Below are 27,448 nucleotides of genomic sequence, written 5' to 3' on the forward strand. Positions count from 1 at the left end.
ACAGATTAAGGGCTCAGTCCTACAAGACTCCCCCCATGCCTTCAGACGTCAGTTGCAAGACCGGGTTGTCACCTGTGCTTCTGACTGACTGGCTATAGACTGGAGGTTCCAACAGCCTCCTCCTTGGCTTTGATTAATTTGCTAGAGCAGCTCACAGAACTCAGAGAAACATTTTTCTTAGCAGATTACTGGTTTATTGTAAAAGGATATAACTCAGGAACATCCAGATAAAAGAGATGCACAGGAGGGAATTCCTGGCGGTCCAGTGGTTAGGACTCCACGCTTTCACTGCTGAGGGCCCGGGTTCAATCCCTGGCCAGGGAACTAAGATCCTGCAAGCCGCACAGCGCAGACAAAAAAAAAAAGAGAGAGACTCACATGCAAAGGACAAAAGGATATGGGGAAAGGGCATGGAGCTTCCATGCCCCCTCTGAGCACCATTGTCCTCAAATCTCCATGTGTTCACCAACCCAGAACCTCTCTGAAGCTACCCTTTCGGATTTTATGGCAGCTTTATTGTATAGGCATAGTTGATTAAATCATTGGCAATTGGTGGTTGAGTCAACCTCCAGCCCCTCCCTCTCCCTTGAGGTCAGGGGGATGGGACTGGAAAGTACCAACCCTCTAATCACCTGTTTGTTTCTCCAGGCAACAAGCCCCCATCCTTAGGTGCATTTCACAAGTCAGCTCATTAACATAACAAGAGGCACCTTTCATCATAGGCGAGTCCCAGGGTTTTAAGAGCTCTGACAGAAAAGGGGATGAAGACAGTTTTTATTACAAATCACATCCCATACGAATTCGAAGTTATCAGCTTAACATAGACTGTAATATCTATAAGATGTTTTGTGTAAGCCTCATGGTAACCACAAAGGAAAAACCTACAGTAGATACACAAAGGATGAAGAGAAGGGAATCAAAACATACCACTACAGAAAATCATCAGTTCACAAAGACAGCAGGAGAGGAAGAAAGGAACAAGGGAATGACAAACAGCCAGAAAACAGTAGGATGGCATTTGTAAATCCTTACCTATCAATATTTACTTTAAGTGCACTGGATTAAATTCTCCCATTAAAAGACATAGAGTGGCCTAATGGATAAGAAAATAAGAGCGAACTATACGTTGCCTACGAGACTCCTAAGTCGAGCTATAAGGACACACAGAGGCTCAACGTGAAGGGATAGAAAAAGATATTCCATGAAAATGGAAACCAAGAGAGCAAGGGTAGCTACATTTATGTCAGACAAAATAGACTTTAAGTTAAAAGCTGTAACAAAAACAAATAAGATCATTATATAATGTTAATGGAGTCAACGAAATTCCAAAATGGTTACCTCAGTCAGATTCTGCCAGGGCAACTGTCTCTCTCTAGCTGGGGAGGTGAATTCCCAGCACTTCCTACTCCTCCATCTAACGAAAGTCCTCTAGCAAAATGGTTTTAACTTGCTAGACCCAAACCTAATGTATCCACACAGGTTGCTCTAGCACTCACTACTCCTAGGTGTCTGGCAGCCCACTGGTCTGACAGGGTGGCTTTTATTTTGGGGATCTGAGGAAGCACTGGACCATCAGCGCAGGCAGATTTCAGACTGAGGAGTCTTCTAAGAATTAAATCAGTTTTCATAGAGCTTTTTCTGGGAGCATTCGCTGAGCACCAGCCTCTGGAAAGGATCTGCCTTTCTGGGTCATATCCTGGGAGGGGCAAAAAAGGCATGAAAACAGCACCACTCTGCAGTCGTCAAAGGAACAATGGCCAGCACACTGGCAGACCCCAGTGAGAACCCAATGCCTAGGTGCACTATTCCCAGGAGCTGGGGGTGTCAGATCCCCCTGCTTTCCCGAGCCCACTGAGTCCTCAGTCTTGACCCCACCATGGATTCTTACTTTTGCTTCCAGGCCAAGAGCCAGTGGGAGGAAACCCACACCAGGAGACTGCAGGGTGTGCTATATCATCGTACATTTGCTCAGAGCCAGGTCAAGTCATGCAAAGTGTCCACTCGAGAAAGAAGTTTTATTTGCAGTGTCTACTGAAAAAGAACACACAACCTAAAAGTTGAGAATTAAGTTTTGTTTGGTGGACTTACTGAGGACCTAAGCCTGGGAGATAGGCTCTCAGATAGCTCCGAGGAACTATTCTGAAGAGGTAAGGGAGGAGCCAGGATATACAGGAGTTTTGCAAAACAAACAAACACAAACCCTGCGCCCCCGACCCAGGTAGCCAAACATCAAAAGATTACTGCTAATTAGAGAAAAAACAGACATCTCAAGTTAATGAATTTAATGTTTTTCTCTGTATGGGAAGATGCAAGAGTCTGGGCTTAATGAAATCATTCCTTTGGTATGCACCTTAACTATCTAGAGCCAGTATCCTGTTTTTCTCCATCTTGAATCCTCTGCAGGGTGCACCACTGGGGGTGGCTGCAGAGGCTGATGGCTTGATGGCCGCAACACCCTTTGTTTACTGACATGGCAGGCGACATTCTTTGTTCACAGCTGAGAATAGGTGAAGGCAAGTGTACAGTTTGATGGTCTGTGTGTAAGGACTGCATATGTTGGCATCTGTGCTCGGGTCCTCTGCCAGAATGATTCTGGGAATCATAATGAATGAGTTATGGGGAGGTGGCTGGGAGGTAGCCAGCCCCTTCTGGTGCGTGAATTTAGAATACCATGACCCAGGTGAGGCTGGGAGCAATCAGTGAGAGTGGTTGTCCTCAGCTGAATACAGATGCTTGGTAAACTTCAGGCCTGCAGTGCATCATGCCTTCTGCTGGAGGGTGCTGGAAGATGGGCTGAAGTGCGTCAGGCTCTTTAGTCCAGGTAGGGGGCAGTAGGTGAACTAGTGTGGACTGGCCTACCCACGCAGAGGTCTGGCGCATGGTCGCTGTGCAAATGGCCTGTGGAGGGGCGGCCTCTACCCTGATGGATGTATGGGAAGAACTCTGTGTGTGTGTGTGGTGGTGGGGTGAGGGGGCGCACATACATCAGTGGTTGTAGGCTACAGTGTATTGAAGTAAACGAACAACTTAGCACTAGGAAAGATAGTCCCAGATTTCTCAGTACTTGAGGATGCAGATGATGAGCCTTCCTGCTTCAGCCGTATCCAGCAGAAAGCCCTCTGGGTGGACTAGACCCATGGGATGGGGCTCAGGCTCTCCAAACCTGAGCAAACCCTGAAATCCCCAGACCTGGGTACCTCTTCCTGCACTTTGCTTTTGAGCTTCCATACCATCCATGTTCACGGGCAGCTTTGAACTTCAAAGTGCAGAGGAAAGAGGCCTAGAGAAGGGGGTCCATTTGCTGAGTGGGGACAGGTCTAAAAGGCCTGAGCTGTGGTGGTCATTGCTCTGGCCCAGGTCCCAGGCCTTGCGGGAATGCTGAGAAGTAGGGGTAACCCAGGATGACGTGACCCAGGATTTAGCAGATGGTTCCTATGACCAAGAACAGCTGTGCTGAGGTTCCGGTAAACATTTTGAAAGAGGATGTTGCAAAGCCTGTTTTCTGGGCCTTTTCCAAGTAAGACGGGGATTTTTTATTTTCCTGTGGAGGTGTATTTGATGCTTGTCCTTGGGGTGTGACCTCTAGAGACTCCTTGTGTGCCTCAGAGTGGGGCTGGGAGTAACCCCGACATTCACTGAGGTTCTTCTGGCCTTTGTCAGTCGCCCCTTGCTGGCACCGAAGGGACTGACTGTAAGGGATGGAAGAGCAGGGAAGAGTGTGTGGAGTGTGTGCCCCACAGTCAGGAACCAGGAATCTCACTGGGTTCTGGGTTTTCTGTGACATTCTTTGGGGAGGGCTCCTAGCAAAGATTGGTATGATAATTTCCTCTAATGGCTCTTATGATCTTCTGTCTTGATGATTATGTTTAGGAGAGAAACTTAATTGTTTAAGTGATGCAACCCAGAACATTAATTCTTTTTATGAAAGTCCCTTGGGATAGGGTCTTCTCCCCTGGACTCTCTTAACATCAGAAACTCACAGTCCTTTCTCTTTCATGTCACTGCCCAGAAGAGAGCCTGCAACATTGCCACTTGCATGACCCTGGCCACCTGTTGGCCAGTCGCTGAGCAGTTGGGGTGGGGAGGGTGAAGAGCAACTTTGTGCCCACCAATATGGGCTCCAAGGTCTTCAGCTGGCACTGCAGGGGCCTTCAGACTTGAGTGGTTAGACACCTCAGGAAGAAGTGACTTGTCTAATGGTCATGGAGAAGAGACAAGTTAAATCAGGGTAGAGGCCCATATTCTGAGCCCACTAGATGTGTGTTGTAGGGAGAGGAGATGGGCAAGTCTGACTTTCCTCTATGATTCTGAGTTCATCCATCTAAGACATTTCAATGAAGCTAATTTAAAACACAGATCATTTAAAAAATAATTGCAGTCATTCAAGCTGTGCGACATGATCCTTGATTACACGTTCATCCTTTTCTTCTAGGTCATGGTGAAACTGAACTTGCCACTTCTTTTGATTTATAAGAAAAGTATTGTAAATTAGAAAACTTTTGTGGAAAACATGCACATTACACTCTTTTTGATATTGAAGAGTATCTTTTTGCTGTAAAGGAGTATGCAAAATAAGCTCATTCCAGTTCTTTCCATGCATCCACCCATTTTTAAAATAAACTTTTTATTTTGGAATAATTTTAGATTTACAGCAAAGTTACAAAGATAGTACAGAGAGTTCCTGTGTACTTTTCACCCCCTTTTGCCTAGTTTTGCATCTTACATAACCAGGTTACATTAGTCAAAACTAAGATATTAAGGTTGGTATGTTACTATTAACTAAACTCTAGACATTTTTCAAATTTCACCAGTTTTTTCACTAATGTCCTTTTTCTGTCCCAAGATGCAATCCAGGATACCACATTACATTTTGTCATCATGTTTCCTTAGTCTCCTCTGGTCTGTGAGTTTCTTTCTTCCTCCCTCCCTCCCTCTTTCTTTCCTCCCTCCCTCCCTGCCTCCCTCCTTTCTTTCTTTCTTTCTTTCTCTCTTTCTTTTCTTTCTTTCTTTCTTTCTTTCTTTCTTTCTTTCTTTCTTTCTTTCTTTCTTTCTTTCTTTCTTTCTTTCCTTTCTTTCATTTCTTTCTTTCTCTTTCTTTCTTTCTTTCTTTCTTTCTTTCTTTCTTTCTTTCTTTCTTTCTTTCTTTCCTTTCTTTCATTTCTTTCTTTCTCTTTCTTTCTTTCTTTCTTTCTTTCTTTCTTTCTTTCTTTCTTTCTTTCTTTCTTTCTTTCTTCCTTCCTTCCTTCCTTCCTTCCTTCCTTCCTTCCTTCCTTCCTTTCCTTTCCTTTCTTTCTTTCTTCCTTCCTTCCTTTCTTTTCTTTCTTTCTTCTTATTAAATTGCCAATCATTTGCTTCAGTTTTGATTGGCTTTTAAGTCCATGTGTTATTTTTTTAAATTACTTTTTATTGGAGTATAGTTGGTTTACAGTGTTGTGGACAGTTTTTTCTTTCTTTTTTTTTTAGGCATTTGTTTTCGTTTTGTCTTTTTTAAGTGACCTTGAGAATTTTGAAGAGTTCTAGTCGATATTTTGTAGAATGCCTCTCAATTTGGATTTGTCTAATGCTTTCCTCATGTTTATATTGGAGCTTTAGGATTTGGGGAAGAATATCACAGAAGTGAAGTGCTGTTCTCATCAAATCAGGGCATGTACTATCAACATGAGCTATCACTAGTACGTTAACCTTGATTACTTCGTCCCAGTAGTGTCTGCCAGGTCTCTCCACTGTAAAGTTACTGTTTTTCGCTTTCCATATTGTGTTCTTCAGAAGTCCAGCTCACACAAAAGGAGGGATATTAAGCTCCATCTCCTAGAGGGGGTAGTTGTTGAACAGAACACTGTGTACCGGTGACCAATCCCAGGGCAGGACTCCAACTACAAAGAATAGCAAAGATCATCACAATGCCAGCCACCAGGAATAAAAGTCCAGACGCTTCTGCCCACTGCAGCTGCGTATCAGAGTCACCAAGGAAATCACAACACAGTCAAGCACTGGACGGAACAACGCTTTACTCACAGAGAGAAGAGACCAAACAAGATCAGCTCCAATACTGTGCGTTGGTCCCTCATGGCTGGTTGGTGCCCCCATCTGACTCAGGGCAACTGGCCTACATGTACCCCTCTCCTGCCACAGAAGAAGGATTCCTCCCCACCTCCCCTATGGAGTCTGAAATACTGAAAACTGGAGGTGTTGGCTATTGATATACATGCTTAAGCAGAACAAAGAAACACTCACTGAGTCTGAGATCGGGAGAAATATTCTCACACAGGCAATAAGCCTGGCACGGCTGTGAGGGCTCTTTATCTCTTGCTAAGGAGGTGTTCCAGGCCCAAGGCCCACTCTTAGTGGCCCAGTGGGGGTGGATGGATTGCGTGCATGAGACTTCCTTTCCCAACAGTAGTATTTAGATATATTGTTTGGAATTCTTCTGTAAGAAATATTTGTCTCTTCTCTCTCTTTATTTATTAAATCATTTATTATTTATGTCAGTATGAACTCATTTACTTTATAATTTACGTTATAATACAATATTATATCACTTACATTGTTGCTCAGATTGTTCCAGCTTTGGCCATTGTGAGCTCTTTCAGTTGGGCTACTGTCCTTTTGACAAGCCTCTATTTTTCGAGTATTTCCTTACTGTCTGGCATTACAATATAATCCAGGTTTATGTTACTTATTTTCCCTGTCCCAGCCCTAGATTCAGTCCTTTCTGGAAGGAGCCTTGGTTTCTATTATTGAATAATGGTATATACTCATCATATGGTGTTTTTCATTTATTTTGTTAATGTAGGGAATTACATCGAATTTTAATTAATTAATTAATTAATTAATTTATTTATTAATTTATTTATTTCTGGCTGCTCTGGCTCTTCCTTGCTGTGTGCAGGCTTTCTCTAGTTGCGACGAGCGGGGGCTACTCTTTATTGCGGTGCTTGGGCTTCTCATTGCGGTGGCTTCTCTTGTTGCTGAGCACGGGCTCTCGGCACACGGGCTTCAGTAGTTGTGGTGCACGGGCTCAGTAGCTGTGTCCTGTGGGCTCTAAAGCGCAAGCTCAGTGGTGGCGCACAGGCTTAGTTGCTCCGCGACATGTGGGATCTTCCCGGACCAGGGATCGAACCTGTGTCCCCTGCATTGGCAGGCGGATTCTTAACCACTGCACCACCAGAGAAGTCCATACATTGAATTTTGAATGTAAAACCAACCTTGTATTCCTGGAATAAATACCATCTGGTCATGATTATTATTATTTTTTCCATATTGATTGTTTTTATTTTGATTTTTTGTTTGTTTGTTTAGGATTACTGAGTCCACATTCATGAGATATATTTGCCTGTATTTTGCTTTCCTTGTAATGTCCTTACGTGTTTTGGTGGAATTATACCAGGTTCATTAAATGAGTTGGGAAATGTTCATTTATTTCCTCTGATATAATTTTTCTTTGATTGGTGACATTTCTTCCTTCTTGGAGTAGGAGGGGTTTAAATTATATATTCAAGTTTTTTATCAGATATAGCACTATTCAGATTTTTCATTTTCTCATGTAAATTTTGGTAACTTGTCTTTTTCAAGGAATTTATTTTATCTAAATTATCAAAATTACTGGCATAAAATTATTCATAATATCCTCTTATTATCTTTTAATATATGTAGGATCTCTAGTGATGTTCCCCTTTTTATTCCTGATATTAGATATCTTGCTCAATGTTGCTAGGGGCTTGTAATTATATTAATCTCAAAGAATCAACTTTCGGCTTTTTGATTTTCTCTATTTTCTATCTGCTTTTTATTTCATTACTTTCTATTCTTATCTTTATTATTTTATTCTTTCTTCTTTCTTTTTTTTTTTTTTAATTTATTTTATTTATTTATTTATGGCTGTGTTGGGTCTTCGTTTCTGTGTGAGGGCTTTCTCTAGTTGCGGCAAGTGGGGGCCACTCTTCATCGCGGTGCACGGGCCTCTCATTTTCGCGGCCTCTCTTGTTGCGGAGCACAGGCTCCAGACGCGCAGGCTCAGTAATTGTGGCTCACAGGCCTAGTTGCTCCCTGGCATGTGGGATCTTCCCAGCCCAGGGCTCGAACCTGTGTCCCCTGCATTGGCAGGCGGATTCTCAACCACTGCGCCACCAGGGAAGCCCTCTTTCGTCTTTCTTTGTGTTTAATTTATGTTCTTTTTTTTCTAGCTTCTTGAGATGGAAGCTAAGGAAACATTCTCAATCTTTCATTTTTTAAAATACATATATCTACGACTTACCTGGTGGTCCAGTGGTTAAGACTCCATGCTTCCACTGCAAGGGGTGCAGGTTTGATCCCTGGTCAAGGAACTAAGATCCCACATGCTGCACGGCATGGCCAAAAAAAAAAAAAAGGTATATATATATATATATATATATATATATAGAGAGAGAGAGAGAGAGAGAGAGAGAGAGAGAGAGAGAGACAGAGACAGAGACAGAGACAGAGAGAGAGACAGAGACAGAGAGACAGAGAGACAGAGACAGAGAGAGAGAGACAGAAACAGAGACAGAGACAGAGTGTTGTAATTTTTTTCTATAATCGTTTTCAGCTCTAGTCCACAAATTTTGCTATGCCATATTTTTATTTTCCATTCAAAATATTTTCAATTTTTCATTATGATTTCTTTTTTGATGCATGGGTTATTTACAAATGCATTGCTTAATTTCCAAATATTTAGGTATTTTGTAATTATTTTTCTTTTTTAATATTTGGAAGACTTTTAATTAATTTATTTTTTACTTTCTTAAAAATCCAAGTATAGTTGATTTACAATGTTGTGTTAATTTCTGCTGTATAGAAAAGTGATTCAGTTATACATATATATATACATTCTTTTTTATATTCTTTTCCATTATGGTTTATCATGGAATATTGAATATAGTTCCCTGTACTATACAGTAGGACCTGTTGTTTATCCATTCTATATGTAATAGTTTGCATCTGCTAACCGCAGCCTCCCACTCCATCCTTCCCCCAGCTCCCTCCCCCTTGACAACCACATGTCTGTTCTGTATGTCTGTGAGTCTGTTTCTGTTTCGTAGGTAGGTTCATTTGTGCCATATTTTAGATTTCACATGTAAGTGTTATCATATGGTATCTGTCTTTCTCTTTCTGACTTACTTAGTATGATAATCTGTAGGTCCATCCATGTTGCTGTAAATGGCATTATTTCATTCTTCGAAATGAGTAGTATTCCATGTGTATATGTACCACATCTTCTGTATCCATTCATCTGTTAATGGACATTTAGGTTGTTTCCATGTCTTGGCTATTGTGATTAGTGCTGCTATGAACATAGGGGTGCATGTACCTTTTTGAATTATGCTATTAGTAGATTTAAAATTTAGGATTTTTTTTCTTAGTGTTGAATTTACCTATTTTAAGATCTTGAAATGTCCTTTATCACTAGTAGTACTCCTTACCTTAAAGCTTGCTTATATTAATATTGCCACATAAATGCATTGTGGTTAGTGTTTTCATGGCATATCTTTTCCCATTCTTTTACTTTCACATTTACAAATAGCATATAGTTAGGTCTTGTTTTTTTTAGACAGTCCTACAATCTTTGTCTTTAATTGGAATATTTAGTCCATTTACATAGTATAATTTCTGATGTAGTTTGTCTTCTGTCTTCTCTTTATTTTGCTTTTGTCTCATCTGATCTTTGTTTCTTTTCCTTTTTTTCTTGTTTTGTTTGGTATGAACCAAGTTTGTTTCTTCCTCCCTCCCTCCCTTCCCTCCCTTCCCTCCCTTCCCTCCCTTCCCTTCCCCTTTCCTTCCTTTCTTTATTCTATTTAACTCTTCTAATAGTTTTTTTCTAAAAAATCAACTTTATTGATGTATAATTTATATAAAAGTAAATGCATTCATTTTATAATTTGACAAGTTTTGACAAATATAACCACCATTACAATCAAGATATAGATTACTTTCTTAGCCTTAAATGTATTCTCTTGCAGTTAATCCCCAGAACTGTCAATCATTGATCTACTTTCTTTCTGTGTAGTTTTGTTTTTGCCAGTTTTAGTATTTTACATAAATGGAATCATACAAGATGTACTCTTTTGTGTCTTGTTTCTTTTACTCAGCATAATTTTTTTTAGACTCATCAGGTTTGTTGTGTGTATTACAGTTCATTCTTTGAAGGCTAAGAATCTTTCCTAGCAATGAATGAGAGTGCCTGTTCTGCTCAGCCTAGACAACAGAGCATGCTGTCAAACTTTGAAATTTTGCTCATCTGATAGGTGAATAATGTTCTCTCAATAAATTTTAATTTGTACCTTTTTCCCTTGTTATGAGTCACGCTAGGAACCTTTCATCTGTTAAGGTCTGTTTGCATTTCTTTCTCTGAGAGTTGTCTATGTCAGCCCATTCTTCTCCAACATTGTTGGTTTTCTTCTTTATTTTTATTTATTTTTGAAAAAAATTTTTATTGGAGTATAGTTGATTTACAATGTTGTGTTAGTTTCAGGTGTACAGCAAAGTGAATCAGTTATACATATACATATAACCATTCTTTTTTTTTTTTAGATTCTTTTTCCATATAGGCCATTACAGAGTATTGAGTAGAGTTCCCTGTGCTATACAGTAGGTTCTTATTAGTTATCTATTTTATATATAGTAGTGTGTCTGTGTCAATCCCAATCTCCCAATTTATCCCTCTCCCTCCCCTGATAACCATAAGTTTGTTTTCTACATCCGTGACTCTACTTCTGTTTTGTAAATAAGTTCATTTGTACCCTTTTTTTAGATTCCACATATAAGTGATATCATATGATATTTGTCGTTCTGTGTCTGACTTACTTCACTCAGTATGACAATCTCTAGGTCCACCCATGTTGCTGCAAATGGCATTATTTTGTTTTTTATGGCTGAGTAATATTCCATTGTATATGTGCCACATCTTTATCCATTCCTCCGTTGATGGATGTTTAGGTTGCTTCCATGTCTTGGCTATTGTAAATAGTGCTGCAGTGAACATTGGGGTGCATGTGTCTTTTCAAATTATGTTTTTTTCCAGATATATGCCCAGGAGTGGGATTGCTGGGTTATATAGTAGTTCTATTTTTAGTTTCTTAAGGAACCTCCGTACTGTTCTCCATAGTGGGTGTACCAATTTACATTCCCACCAACAGTGTAGGAAGGTTCCCTTTTCTCCACACCCTCTCCAGCATTTATGGTTTGTAGATTTTTTTGATGACGGCCATTCTGACTTGTGTGAGGTGATACCTCATTGTAGTTTTGATTTGCATTTCTCTAATAATTAGTGATGTTGAGCATCTTTTCATGTGCTTTTTGGCCATCTGTATGTCTTCTTTGGAGAAATGTCTATTTAGATCTTCTGGCCATTTTTTGATTGGGTTATTTGTTTTTTTGATATTGAGCTGCATGAACTGTGTGTATATTTTGGAGATTAATCCCTTGTCGTGTTGCTTTGTTTGCAAATATTTTCTCCCATTCTGAGGGTTGTCTTTTTGTTTTGTGTATGGTTTCCTTTGCTGTGCAAAAGCTTTTAAGTTTAATTAGGTCCCATTTGTTTACTTTTGTTTTTATTTTCATTACTCTAGGAGGTGGATCAAAATTCTTTATTTTTAGACACTCTTTATTTATTTATTTAAAATAAATTTCCATGGTTTTTTGATGTTGAGAATAAGCAGAAGATGAGTGTTTTTTTTTCCCCCATCTTTATTTATTTATTTATTTATTTATTTATTTATGGCTGTGTTGGGTCTTCGTTTCTGTGCGAGGGCTTTCTCTAGTTGTGGCAAGCGGGGGTCACTCTTCATCGCAGTGTGCGGGCCTCTCACTATCGCGGCCTCTCTTGTTGCGGAGCACAGGCTCCAGACGCGCAGGCTCAGTAATTGTGGCTCACGGGCCTAGCTGCTCTGCGGCATGTGGGATCTTCCCAGACCAGGGCTCGAACCCGTGTCCCCTGCATTAGCAGGCAGATTCTCAACCACTGCGCCACCAGGGAAGCCTCTAGACACTCTTTATTAAGGATATCAACCCTTTATCTGTGATGTAAGTTATAAACATTTCCCTAGTTTTCCGTTTTTTTTAAACCTTGCTTTCATGGTTTTTTTTCTTCATGCAAAATTTTATTTATATGAGATTAGATAGCTCAGTCTTTTCTCACTGTTTCTGAATTTTTAGTCATAGTAAGGAAAGTTTTTTCTACTTGCAGTTGTAGAGGAATTCTCCTCAGCTTTCCTGTAGTAGTTCTATGGTGTTGTCACTTCTATTTAGACATTTGATTCATTTGGAGTTTATGGTGTGAGAAATGGATCGAACTTTATCTTTTTCTATTAAGCTATCCACTTATCTCAATACCACATTTTAAAAACCTATCTTTTCTCTACTTATTTGAATTATTGCTTTTGTCACACAAATTACCATATGCTATTGGGTTTATTTTTGTATTTTCTATTTTATATCATTAGACCGTCTGACTATCTGTGCATCAATACTATACTTACTGTTTTAGAGGCTTTTAAATATGTTTTTATATTTGATAGGGCCAGCCTCCACTTTGTTCTTTTTTAGGGTTTTTCTTATTTCTTGGTTCTACTAAATTAGCTTTATGATGAACTTGTCTAGCTTGTAAAAAATGTATGCTGATATTTTAATTGGAAATTTATAAATTAATTTAGGGAAAACTAACAGATTTAATGTTAAGTCTTTCAACTCAGGAAAGAAGGAAAATTTCCATTTGTTCAAACCTATGTTGTGACTTATTAGGCTGTGGCTATTTCTTGTTCTAAGTATTTTCTTTTTCTTCTTTCACTCTTTGTTTCTCTTTTCTCATTTTTTTCTCTATATTTCTTTTGTTTTTCTTCCTATTTTAGATGGATTTTTCTCATCCATTATATCTCTTAACTACCTTTTGTTTGAACTTGGGATTATTGATTTTGTACACTGACTTTACAATTAATTTGTTATTTTATTAAAGCATAGTCCTTTTGTTCTTTTGGATTTCCAGACACTTAATTTTATTATCTGCAAATAGAGATAGGTTTATCTCTTTCTTTACAATTCTTAATCCTCTAATTGCTTCATTTTGTATAGTTGAATTGGTCATAACTTCTAATATGTTGTGTTAAATTTACACTTTTATTTGAATTGATATAGATACTTCGTGCTATAATTTGACTCTGGTAACTTCAATAGCTGTATCCCATGGATTTTGAAATGTTGTTTTCACTAATGTTCTTTTAAAAAAAATTCTCTAATTGTATCTGTATTTGTGCTTTAATCCAAGGGTTGTTTGATAGCATAATTTAAAACTTTCTAGCTGAAAGAGGCTTTAAAACTTTTTGTTATTGAATATCTATTTTTTAATGCATTTCTCTTTTTCTTTGAATTCTAATTATTTTACTACAGTATGCCTTGATGGCAATCATTCTGGGTTGATTTTCCAGAGTATACAGTGTATCTTTTCAATATATAATTTTGAGTTATCTTTTATTTTGGAATGGTTTTCTTCAGTGATTGTTTTTTAGTATTCTGGTGTGTTCAGTTGCTTTGGTTTTCTTCTTTGGAGATTTACACACACACGCATACACACTAACAGTTTGCTAATGTTCTGTGTCACTTTCTGTTAAATCCGTTTTGTTTTTTTTTGGCTGTGCCATGCGGCTTAGTTCCCTACCAGGAAATTGAACCCAGCCCCTTGGCAGTGAAAGCACAGAGTCCTAACCACTGGAGCGCCAGAGCATTCCCTTAAATCCTTTGTAATTAAAAATATCCCTCCTTTCCATTTATTCACCAATGTATTACTTCTAGTTTAGTCTTCATTTCTAAAGATATATATTTTTAAATTTCTAACACATTCCTTGTTTTTGTAAGTTCCATTTTCAAATCTTTTCTTTTCTCCGATAATATTATTTCTGGGTTATTTTGATTCTAATTTAAGTTGTTCTTTTAAACTTCTATTATTTTCTTAATTTCTTTTAGCTTGTTTGTTTAAAATAGTAGCATACAGTTTTTCTTTATTTTGTGGGCATGTTGTTCTGGCTTGTTTTCACTGCTTGAAAGAATGTTATTCTGATCCTAATTTTTGTTTTTTTCTGATAATAATTTTGAGTGGGTTTGACTACTTTTCTTTTCTATTGCTTATATTATATTTCAACGAGGTGAGTTTGCCTGTGCTAGAAGGGAGGATGGTCAGTGTAGATTTCCTAGCTTAAGGATTTTAGAGCTCCCTCTTCTGTCATTTATTTGAATTGTTAAAAAATACAGTGCTCTGTGAGAGGGGCTGTCTCCGTTCCCTTTTCCTTTCCTGTGCCCCTATTGTTCCTGCTCAGTATGGGGGCTCTGTCCTAGAAGTGAGACTTGAGCCTGGCATCCAGGTCACCCCAGCACTCTCTGATTTAACGAGGTCCCCTTGCACTCACCTGCAACTGTAGCCTACAAAGTACCTCCTAGGTTGGAATGATGTTCTCTGGGAGATATATCTGCAATGCATATAAAGACAAAGGATTTCTGGTAATATCCAAATCATATGTAATCAATAAGGAAAAGAAAACTACCCCTAATATGCAGAGGTTAAAAACAGGCAATCTACAGAGGAGGAAATCTGAATGTCAAATAAATATATGAAAAGGTGCTTCATCTCACTGATAATTGGAAATGCTAATTAAAATATGAAAATAGAGTTTTATCTGATTCAGCACTAAAGACATTACAATAAATTAATATAATGGTTACCAAAAAAAAGAGCAACATATTGGTTTCTGTTGAACAGCCATCACCTTGTAATTGTTGTGAAAAAGGAAGCCAGAAAAAAAATCTGATTAGAAGAGATTTTAGTGCTCTCTTTCTGGCCTTTGCTTACACTGTTTCCACATTTCAGAATATATTCTCTATCCACCTCTTTATCTTGCTCATTCTCATGTCAATTGTCATCTCTTTCGGGAAATACCTGACTCCCCTTAGACTAAGATAGATGCCCTACTTTGTGGGTCCTTGGCATTTTATTCTTTCTCCACGACAGCATTTTCTAAACATTACTGTGATGATCAGTTTTATGTATCACCTTGGCTAGGCTATAGTATCCCATTAATCAATCAGACACTAACTAGGTGTTGCTATGAAGGTGTTTTATAGATATGAACAACATCTATAATCAGTTGACTTTATGTAAAGGAAATTATTCTCCATAATCTGAATGGGTTTGATTCAAGTAGTTTAAAAGCTTTGAGGGCAGTACTGAAGTTCCCCTGAAAAATAAGAAATTCTACCTGTGAGCTGCAGCATCACCTCCTGCTGAGAATTTCCAGACTTCCCTTCCTTATGGCCTGTCCAGTGGATTTTGGTCTTTCCTAGCCAGCCTCTGCAACTGTGTAAGTCAATTCCTTGCAATAAATCTCTCTCTCCCTTTCTCTCTCTCTCTCCCTCCCTCTCCCTCTCTCTCTATATGTGTGTATATATATATATATATATATATATATATATATATATATATATATATATATATATATATATATGATATTTTTGCTCTTTCTCTGGTAGAACTCTGCCTGATAAAATTACTCTACCAGGGACTTCCCTGGTGGTGCAGTGGTTAAGACTCCACGCTCCCAATGCAGGGGGCCCGGGTTCAATCCCTGGTCCAGGAGCTAGATCCCACACGCATGCTGCAACTAAGAGTTCACATGCCACAACTAAGGAGCCTGCCTGCCGCAACTAGGGCACCCACGTACTGCAACTAAGGCGCCCATGTGCTGCAACTAAGAAGCCGGCAAGCCGCAACTAAGGAGCCTGCCTGCTGCAACTAAGACCTGACACAACCAAATAAATAAATAAATAAATATTTAAAAAAAAAAGAAAGAAAGGAGGTGAGCATTTGCTTCCTAAAAAAAAAAAAAATTACTATACCAGATTATATAATTATGTTTTCTTTTACATCAGACCATAAACACCGTTAAAGCAGGTATGGTGTCTGTCATGTTAACCTTTGTATTTCTGGTGCCTAGGATATAGTATATGTTCAAAAAGGCTGTTAAATGAACAAATGAATTTCCTATTGAGATTGAAGCATATAAGAGGCCCAATGTGCAAATCCTTAATACAGCTGTGGGTAACCCTGCTTAGTGCACTGTAGGATTGCAGAAATGGAGAAAGAAGGATCTAAAAGCCTTCTAGATGCTTGTAGGAAGTTCTGATAAATGCCAAATAGTAACAGTTCACTCCTTGGAGAAATCATTCTTTTGGTAAGTCACTGGAGTATCCATCCAGTTTTCAAAGCTGTACCAAACATTGATTCCATGAGGCAGTCATTTCTGTACTAAAAAGGAGGATTCAACCAAATACTACTGGTGTAGTTTAGTGGCAAAGAACTTTAATATTTAAAGAAAATATAAATATTAATATATCAAGTAACCCTAAATCGTATACTCTAAGAGGCTTATCCATTTTCATTTCCAACAAAAACATCAAAAATAGAGTTTCATCTTATTTGGCATAAAAGATATTACAATAACCTAATATGATAATTGCTAAAGAATGAATCAGAATCTTGGCTTCTATTAAAGAAGAGACATTACCTTGTATGTATTTAAAAAAAAAAAAACCAGAAGAAAACCCTGGTGACAAGAGAGAACGACATCAAAACTTTTAAAAAAATGCCAAAGATTAAAGGTTAAAACAAAAAGAACCAAAACATGAATAGTGCCCTAAGCCTGTTTTCCAAAAGAGGTCTGAAGGCTTATTACATCAGCTACATCTGATGTGATACATCGTATTCCCAGGCCCCACTTTCTGCCAACTGAATCTGAGTCTCCTTGGGTCAGGTCTGAGTATTGAGTAGTTACTAAGCTCCCCAGGTGATTCTGATGCACAACCAGTTTTGTGAACTAATTCTAAACTATCAGAGTCTTCACAAAAGATCTTTCCTTTCCTTCATCTCACAGGTCAAGTTCAGCTTCCTGCAAGAAGCTTTCTGTGTTCTCTTTTACCCACTAGCAAGATTTCTGTGGTTCCTTCTATCTACTAACTTCTTATCTTAATATGGCATTTAATCATATTACATTATAGAACCATGAAATTGAGCTGGAAAAGAATGGAGAAGCAACAATATTTTAGTTCTCCTCACATTGTCTCTTTATATCCTGTTTTGTTCTATTAGTTTAGTCTCTCAGACGGAACAACAGACAACCATGACCAAAGATTTTCCTACCGATAAGCCCGATGTAACAAAACTTTTGACCCAATGCTTTAGAATTAATTAATTAACCGTAAGAACCTAGGCTTATTACAATGACCTAGGTTCATTCCCAGCTGCACCACTAATATGATTTTAGAAAAGGTGCTTCACCTTTTCACATATAGATTTCCTTATCAGTCAAGTAAAGATACAATATCTTGATAATAATGATTATTATCATTATCATTATGCTAAATAGAGGGAAATGGAAAAACAAAATAGTTTCTCATCAATTAAAAAAAATTGGTGATCATGCAACTACCAGAGTTTTTAGTCATAGTTGGGACTAGTATGAATATTACATATCCAGAAAGGAAACAAACTGATGGTTCCGGTAAAACAGTTTTTCAGAATCACAGGTAAAGGGAAAACAATAAAACTTAGGTGTCCTTGTTCCAAAAATAAACATAATATTTTGAACTATTTCTCACCTCCTGCTGTACGGCCTGGTTCCTAACAGGCTGTGGACTGGTACCGGTCCACTGCCCCGGGGGGTTGGGGACCCCTGCTATACAGGCACTAAAAGGAAGATAAAGATCTAAATGTATTGACCTAATTTTAAGTGAAAAATGAAAATTACAAAATTGTGTATAGGATGATCCTATTTGTGTTAAAATATATACTAGATGCTTCACATATGTAGTTGTATGAGGAGAAACATTTCTGGAAGGAGAAATTAACAAGAAACTGTTAACAATGACAACTGGGTTATGGGATTGTGAAACTGAATTGGGAAATAGGAACTTTTGTTTCCTCTTCTACATTCTCTGTACTTTTAAATCTCTTAGTTTGAGTTTGGGTTTTATAATAAAAGTACTTTCAAATGCATAAAAACAATAGAATTTTGCTAACAGTATCAGAATTAGTTTTCAAGTTTTCTTTAAAATGATTTCTTCCCTGAGGGGCATGTGTAGGTGTTCAAAGCGCATTTGTCCTCCCTCAGTGATCATACCAGTGCACGACAGCTGTCACTCATGGAGCCACTGACTCAGACTTTAACACATTGAGAATAGCCTGTCATGGCTTTCATCTGAAATAGTTAAAACTCTTTAAGAAAAAGTAAGCAATTTGACCAAGGTAAATTCCACCAGAAGACTCTGAAGAACTGTAAACACAGGAATGAAACAGGTTTAGCCTTTAATTTTCCCACAATAATGTTAAGTGTTCCCAAAACCATTATGATTACTCACCTCATTTTTCAGCTTGCTTCAAAAATAAAATACATTAGCATAGAAACTGGGAGAACTACATATATTAATTAGAGGGAGCCATGTTAGTTATAACCCCATAGTCATTTACTTTACTGACATTACACAGTTCTCATACAAGTTCACTGGTGTATTGCTCAGACTAAGAATAAAAATAATTTGATTATCTAAACACACATCAGCTAGGGGTTAGGTTAGGTGGCCAGTGTGCAGGTAGGTGGTAAGAAAAGTCAACAATAGAGAATGAAATTTGCCTCATATTTTCTGTGACTCAGATGAAAATAACAAAGGTAACTAGGAATTTAATGTTATCAAACCAGCCTCTCAGTATAGATTTGATGTTTTCATGTTATTACACAGTGTTTCTTGATAGGAAAGTTTTGATTTGAAAATGTGACTAATCACTAAGAAAAACTTTCATAAAAAATAAAGCATATTAACAGTAATTCTAAACATTAATCAATAAAATATATAGAAAGAAAGCCATAGTCCTCAATGAGCTTGTATTAAATCCTAAGAGACTGAATTTACAGTGCACCCAGGCCTCCTGCTTCATCCTCTAAGCTCCCAGAGAATGCATTCATTTGTTTGAGAAATCTGTGTTGAAGTCCTCTGTGCCACACATATTGCCTAACATTAAGGACAGAGTGGTGAAGGATGTCATTCTTCCCTATGAGCTTTGGCTCATGTCATCAGTGTAGGTCATATCACAGTATATTATGGCTCGTTGTGATTATGCCTTAAGGAAGAACTCATGTCCTATTCATGTTTGTTCACTGTGTTTAGCTCAGTAATCAAGTTTAATTGCTGCAAAAAGTTTAAATGGTTAATTCCCCCCCCCACCAAAATATAGTTATGGGAATAAAGAGAAAAATGAGAATAGATGAAAAACAATTAATATTGTTGGACTAAAGAAGGTATTAAAAATTTCTGATTGCCTATCATGTGGCAAACATCATTCCAGGGAATTTGTATGTGTACGCTTGTTTATTCCTCACCCCAGTTTTGTGGGACAGGAAGAAAACTAACCTTACTAAGCCTTACAGAGGTTAATGCTTCACTCCCTTCCTACCTATACTCCCCACTGCAGCCAGGTGACCCAGTCTGGTGACTCATTGGCTTAGCAGCCTTCCATGGCTCTCCACTGTACTTGGAAAAATGCTCCAAACCCTCAACTGACTTGGAAGGAGCTATGGGACCTGGTGTTTTCCCAAGTCTCCAGCCTCATTTCTTGCCTTTCTTTCTCCTGCTCTTTTCTCTCTTGGTAAAATGCATTTCCTTCTGTTCCTTAAGCACACACCATGCCCTTTTTCATCCTGGCCTTCCCACAGGCTGTTCTCAAATGCAGAATGCTTTTCCTTCCTCTCTCCTCAATAAATATCGAATGAGTGAATGAATTAATGAATGAAGGGATATTGAAGAGAACGTAGAATCCTGTTCAGTGGAAAGATAAAGAGTAGGTAAAGGGATTATGGAATTAATCACAAAACTATGATAATAGATGAGTTCTTTGAGGTTTAAGCTGATCACAAGATGTAGTACATCTAGCACCCAGATCTTGGTTTCTTCTCTTCACTAGTTCCTGCTCTTCCTTCAAGCCTCCATGTTAGTGCCACACTCTCTAGGATGCTTTTGTGACCACCAAGGTGGTTAAATCCCTCACTATATGCCCTATAGCTCCATACACTTCCCTTCTATGGTGCTTATCACACCAGACTGAAGCTGCTTAAAAGGGCTGTGACTTCCTTGTTTGCTTCTCTATTCTCAGCACACAGCTGGTGTGCACACAGCTGTGGTGTGTTGTAAACACCACATAGTGGTTACTCTCTCTATATTAATTGATTTGAATTAACACAGAATTACTCTAGGACACATAGTTGGTTAGCATTTCTCATTGGTTTTGGTGTTTTATTCTTTTGGTCATTAGTTTATTTTATATAGAATTATCGTGTAGTTGGAGATTTTATATTTTCCCTACCCACTCTCAGATTGAGTACAGGGACTTCCCTGGTGGTCTAGTGGTTAAGACTCCACGCTCCCAATGCAGGGGGCCCGGGTTCGATCCTTGGTCAGGGAACTAGATCCACATGCCGCAGCAAAGATCCCATGTGCTGCAACTAAGACCCGGCACAGCCAAATAAATAAATAAATATTTTTAAAAAATTGAGTACAACTGGTGAGAGATTGGGGCTACTCTCAAATATAAAATATTATCTACTCAATAATAGAATTAAAAAATAACTATCCCAGTTATTTAAGTGTCCTTCTGGGTGCATGCTCTGGGGAGCACATGCATTTCTTTTTTTTTTTTAACCTCACCCTCCACCCTTTTCCGTTTTCCTGACTAATTCCTATCTATCTTTTTCATCTCATCAAGTATTACTTCAGAGAATGTGTACATACACTATCAAGAGGACAACTGCATTCCCAGTGTCAAATACAAGAGTACCTCACACATAGTAGGAGCTCAATATTGAATAATGAATGAGTGAGTGAATAAATGAGGATGTGTTGGAAAGATTCAAGGTAGGATCTTGTTCAGTGGAAAGATACAGGAATAAAGAGATGAGGAAATAAATCACAAAGCTATGATAATAGTTGTGTTCTTTAACATTTAAGCTGATCATAACATGAAGCACACTTAGCACCCAGATCTTGGTTTCTACATAACATTCTCCAGTAAAATGAAGCAGGAATTCTTGGAGAAATAGCTGATTCTAGGGCAGGGGCAGGGAAAATACAAGATGAGTTTGGAATATCACATACTGCCAGAAAATAATGAAGTGCTTAAGTGGCCAAAAGTGTGGACTGAACTTAGTGACTCTCATCTAACAGAATATGGAAAGGAAAAAATAGTAACTGTAGTAACAGGAGAAACCTGGCAGACACTCCCTTAACCAACTGATCAAGATTAATATCACCAGTAATACAGGCTGACATCATGGACTCCCTGACATGATGCAATGAGAAACGCACCTCTCTTCAGGGATATTGTTTTACAAGATCCATAAACTCCATCTAATCATGAGAAAATACCAGATAACCTAAATTGGGGGACAGTGAAGGAAATATCTGACCAGTGCATTTAAAAGTGTCAAGGTCATGAAAAAGCTAGGGAAGACTGCGAAACTGTTAAAGAATCAAAGGAGAATGAGACATGACAACTAAATGCAACATGGTATCCTGGAACAGAAGAAGGATATTAGTGGAAAAACTGGTGAAGTCTGAATAAATTCTATAGTTTAGTTAATTTCACTGTTCCAGTGTTAATTTCTTGATGCTGATACATGGGTCATGGTTATGTAAGATGTTAACACCATGAGAAGCTGGGTGAAGGGTATATGGGGACTCCGTACTATCTTTGCATCTCATCTGAAAAATCTAAATTATTTCAAAATAAAAAGTTGAAAAAGAAAAAGATTCCACACAAGGCTGCAGTGTCCATTACAGGGAGTGTAGGGAGGAGGGCAGGGAAAATTGCCTGATTTGGGGTCCATAAAATCTTGGCCCTCTAGCAGTACATATAATGCTACCCTTAATCTGCATAGTGATTTTGATTTTGTGGAAGGATTTCACATCCTAAGCTCATTTAACCCTTTCCACTAAGAGGAAGGATAGGTAAGGAAGGTGCTTATGTTCATAGAGGACTAGAGTGAGAAACTTCCAGAACTTTAGGACAAAGTGAGTAATCTCACATATAACGTTTGAGATTAGGCATCTGTAGAGAGCAAAGTATGGACTCTAAAAGGAACTGATCTGAAAGAAGACTGTGACATCAGTAATTAACACACTGGTGAAAAAAAGCACGCAGAGATGGCAGGCAACCAAGTCCAGAAATAGGATAACCAAACTCTGAATTTGTCAATATGTTTGCAGCAGGGACCAGGGAGATGTAGGTGCAAGCTGTGTCTCAGAAACTCAGATAATAGGATCCTCTCTTTGGGAAAAAGGTCAACTCAGGCTATTGTAGCTCCTTTTTCTGATTCTTTTCTCTCTTAACAAGTAATTAAAGCACAAAGAAAGAAAATTGATTACCTGTGTAGTTAGCACTGTGCTAGATAATTTTGATGTTTTTAAATTTTCTCAAAACACTATGAAGTAGGCATTATTGCCCCCAGGTTACACGTGGGAATCAAACACCTATAGAGAGATTAAGCTACTCACTTGGTTACAACGTAAGTAGCAGAGCTGGAATTCAAACCCATATGTATCTGATGCCCTGACCCAATCTCTTACCAGACCCATTGGGTGAGTACAGAGCAAATGCCCCACAGCCCTCCTGTGCTCTTTAACCATCCTACCTGATGGGGACTTCTGGCAAAACCTGGATCACTGCTCTCTGGGGTTGTCTTTTGCAGCACTTGTTTAAAGGCCAAAACCCCACTTGCCTTTTGAAGACAACAAGCTCTATAGTGAATGGACAAGAGGGTGACTCCCCAACATCCATTTCCCTTTCTCTTGGTACTCACCCTGATTTTTGTTGGGTATTCGTGCCAGCCCTGCCCAGCCCAAGCAATTTGGCTGAAGCTGACTCCACCCCTGGTCCTTGGGGAAGGACGTCTGATTCAGATTAGTGTGACACTATTCTCTGGCCACAGATTTTGGTGACAGGATGGGCATGCAGGCAGAATTAGGTCAAGGAGCATGAGGATTCATACACTGGGAGCCTCTGAGAAATATGCCTCTTTGTTTTTTTTGGGTGGTGGGTGGTTTCAGAGTTTTTTCTGGGAATGGAATGAGGACTCATGTAGCACAAGGGTATGGATGAAGAAGCAGGTTGTCGCTATTTACTTTGTCCCAGTGAAGTGGAGGCAGCCTTTGGAGAAAGTGCCTTGTGCATCAGACAGGTCAAAATAAACTAAGCCTTTGGTGTTTCCACTTTTCTTATGAGCTAATAAGTCCCTCCAATGATTTAATACAATTGCAGTTGGTTTTTCTCTTACTTACAACTGAAATTATCTTCACTGAAAAAGTCCAAACTAACTTTTATGGACATTAGCCAGTAAGCAGGATAATCATGTAATTTATCAATCAAATCAGGACTTTTTTTCAGAGAATGAGAGGGAGTTATTAATAATTAAATGGGGCAACAGGTGTGAGCTGGGACCATCCTGGACAGGCTGGAATGTGTAGTCCCTCTACCACTGAGGCAGATGCTAGTTGCAAATCTGTCAGTGAATATGCTGTGAGACTTTGGGAAATTAATTTCTGATCTCTGAATATCAGTTTTATATAAAATAAAAATAAAATATGACGTTCTTTGAGTCTAGGTGGTTTCTCTTGAGTCTGTAATACTCTTTACTCCTTGCTACAATGGGGTTCCAAAGGCTGAAATGTTCCTCGCAGCAGAGATAATAATAATAACAATAACAATAATAATAATAAGCACAGTGGCAGCTTCACAAACTAAATGTTTACTAGTTGGGATTTTGTTATTCTGCCATTTTCATACCAACCTTTACATGGATATTTGAGAAGCATCAATGAATAAAAATTACAAAACCACAAAAGACTAATAAACAAAAGTCATTAGGTGGTACACTTGATGTCTAGGCATTCTTATGATGGGATTCGTAGCATCAAGGAAAAGTTGAGTGGGGAGAAAACCTGGGCCAAGGATGATGTCCAGTCAATGTTCAAATTGCTTCTCCTCCCACTCGTTCCCAAGACCATTTTGATGTCATAGTCTGGAGTCAAATCCTGAGTCTTTGCCAAGTCATTATCCTTTAAATTTATATTATTTAATAAATAACACCCTCTAACAATTAATAAAAAATATCAGGCCACATACTTTTATTTCATCCAGAACTTACTGAATATCTTCTATTTGCTAGCCACTAAGCCAGGTGCAAGTGACAATCTTGCCATCAAGGTCACACATAATCCAGTGTGAAAATAGCAAATATATATAGATTTAACCATAATGAGGTGATGCCCATGCTTTATTTGACATATCAACCAGTCTATGAGACACAGAAGAGAGAGGAATTGTTTCTTTTGGAGGGAGGAGCAGAAAGAGTAGGTCCCATCCAATCTGAGTCTTAAAATCTGAGAGGAGGAAGAAGGACCTTTGGGGAAGAATTTCAGAATATGAAACAGGACAAAGAAATAAAACCACTTTCCATCTCCCTCAGAGCTCTAATGCCTGCAAGGTTGCCTCAGGTACTATTGTGGGATGGAGACTTATAGGTTGAATTGTGTCACTCCAAAAAAAAATATTGGAGTCTTAACCTCCACCATATCAGAATGTGACTTTTTTGGAAATAGGGTCTTTACTATGTTGAGGTCATTAGGGTGGACACTAGTCCAATATGACTGGTGTCCTTATAAAAAGCAGAAATTTGGACACAGAGAGGCACAGAGGGCACACAGTGGAAAGAGACACAGAGAGAACTGTAAAGCCATGTGAAATGGAGGATTGGAGTGATGCATCTATAAACCAAGGAACACTAAAGATGCCAGCAAACCAGCAGAAGCTGGAAAGAGGCAAGGAAGGATTCCCCTACAGGTTTCAGAGGGAGCAGGGTGCTGTTGACACATTGATGTCTGAGTTTGAGCCTCCAGAGCTGGGAGATAATAAATTTCTGTTGTTGTAAGTCACCCAGTTAGTGGTACTTGCATATGGCAGACCTAGGGATCAAATATAGGAGCAAAGAAGTTGCTCTCAGGATTCTGGGCTGCCCATTCCTACTTTAAACACATTCTCTTTTGTTTTATGCTTCTCCTTAAGGTTTTGTTTGAAAAGCAGGGTTTCATTGATGAAATGAACTTGAAAACCACAGGTACAGAGCTTTGAGAGTATATCAGTTGGACACTTTCAGTTGCAAATAACCAAAGCAGAGGTCAAATGTCTTAATTAACCAAGGGGTTTATGGCTCCTATAATTATAAAAGCCTAGAGAAGATGTGAGGTTCCAGTGCAGTTTGACAGAGACATTGACCAAGGCTCTGACTCCATTTCTCTGCAGTTTTCTGGAGAGTTGTCATGTAAGGGTTTCATCCTCGGCTGCTCCTGTAATGGTGGCAAAATGGCTGCATAGTTCCAGCTTCACCTGACAGCACACTACGCAGAGTAGGGAGGAACACTGTTGACCAGCTATCCCCAGCCAAGGCCTTGAGGTTCTCACTGATTGAACCACCCCTGAGCCTGCACTGATCACTTGGCCTATATTCTGGATCAACTGTGACAGGAGGGAAGGATTCACTCTAATTGGCTTAGCTCACTGTTTCCATTAGCCTTTGCTACATAAAAAAATACTCCAAAATTTAGTGTCTCAAAACCACAACAATTTATTAGTTCATGAGTCTGTGGGTCAGGAATTTGGGCAGGGCTCAGCTGGGATGGCTCATTCTCTTCCATGTCGTGTTGGCTGGGCTCACTCATGCATTTAATGTCACTTGGCAAGTCAGCTTGGGGCCAGCTGGTCCTGGATGGTGTTGGTTCTATGTCTGCTGATGGTCCGGGCTGCCTTGGTTCTCTTCTGTGTGTCCTCTCCACCCAGCCAGCTGGGGCATGTTCTTATGCACATAGCACCTCATGAGGTGAGAACAGAGGCTCAAGGACCCTTGACATCCAAACTTGAGACCTGTGCGATATAGTTTCTGTCACATTATATTGGTCAAAGCAAGTCCCCACCTCTTGGTGGGAAGATCTGTAAGAATTTGTGATGGTTTAAAAACATCACACCCACCCTTAGAGCTGGGGGAGGGGGAACCAATTTCACCAAACCACAGAGCTCCTGAACAGAATGGACATTAGGGGGAAAACTGGCCAGAGGCTGGAGAAGATTGAAATCAATTGTGAGGGGTTCTGTATGCCTTGCTAAGTGGAATTTATCTTCTAGGCTTATGGTTCTCACCCTGTTTCTGTGACAACATAATGATTCTGATGCATTTTCATTAGGAAACATGATTTAAAAGTGAGTCACCATGGCTGTTTTTCTCAACCTGAAGATTGGGCATGAATAATGTTTTTTTAGGGGGGCTGCATGCTCCTTCCTCTTGGGGAGTGGGGCTGCCTTGGTTGTAACTCACTGTTCCAGGCACTGGGGAGCCATTGATATCTTGTTCCTAAGTGCAAGGGAGATTTCTGCTCTGAGACTCAGTCTTAAGCTGCTCCTGTAACAGCTCTGAGTTATACTCACACACCTTTCTTCATTTTCCCCAGTGTGCACATATGCTGCTAGTTTGGGATTTTCCTCTTTCCAGCAGCACATGATTCCCAGAAGCAACCTTTCCTTCCTGCTGGTCAAGTGCAGGGCTCAGTCTACTTCTGGGTGCTCACACACCATTCTCATTGCCATAACTTTTTTTTTCTGCTTTCTGGCCTCAACCAGGACAGCCCTAGTCCATCCAATGTGTTTGGACATCAGTCAGGGAAATGGCTACTGCCCAATTCTCTTCCCTCCCAGAAATTGCCTTCTTGCAACTGATTTGGTCTCCAATGGGCAAATGAACATGAACGTGAGCATATTTACAAGGGGATCTTGTCACTGCCATCCCTGTGGCATATGAGCTGCAGCTCCAGTGAGTGTCCTGCCATGTGCACATATTTATCTCTGCTGCTGGGCTGTACACAACTTGTAGAAGAAACATGGGATTCAAATTGTTTGTGTTGAAAATAAATACTTTTTGAATGAGGGAATTAATAATGTATAAAAAAACAAGATAACCCTGTGTAGCATCCCTCTTGATGGAAAAGTTAGGGACAAGGAAAATGTCCCCTGATGGATGACTTTTCTTGTATTCTCAGAGTCCTGGTTCCCAGTCAGGCACTAGTGCCAGGTGGTATCAGGCATCTTGATCTCAGGTTCTCCCTTACACTGGAGGTAATGGTTTTATCATTTCATAGTGGGGAACTAGAAGGATCCCTACAGAGCAGAACTTGTCAGGTGAAGCAACAGGTAAAGAAGGAAAGGTCGCCTATCTGATTTATAAATTTATTTATTTATTTATTTTTGGCGGTGTTGGGTCTTCGTTTCTGTGCGAGAGCTTTCTCCAGTTGCGGAGAGTAGGGGCCA

The 27,448-nt window shown here is 39.2% G+C and overlaps 1 long non-coding RNA gene across 1 annotated transcript in view; it reads right to left on the reverse strand.

The window, feature by feature from the left end:
- Positions 1 to 7,683: 7,683 nt before the first annotated feature.
- Positions 7,684 to 27,448, reverse strand: part of LOC309667522 — a 32,009-nt gene continuing 12,244 nt past the window's right edge. The window contains exon 2 of the long non-coding RNA XR_014267801.1: positions 7,684 to 27,350. This is a non-coding gene — a long non-coding RNA (uncharacterized lncRNA). The remainder of the gene's footprint in view (positions 27,351 to 27,448) is intronic.

This window comes from Balaenoptera physalus (genome assembly GCF_965194825.1).
Source record: "Balaenoptera physalus genome assembly, chromosome: 10".
NCBI classification, from domain to species: domain Eukaryota; kingdom Metazoa; phylum Chordata; class Mammalia; order Artiodactyla; family Balaenopteridae; genus Balaenoptera; species Balaenoptera physalus.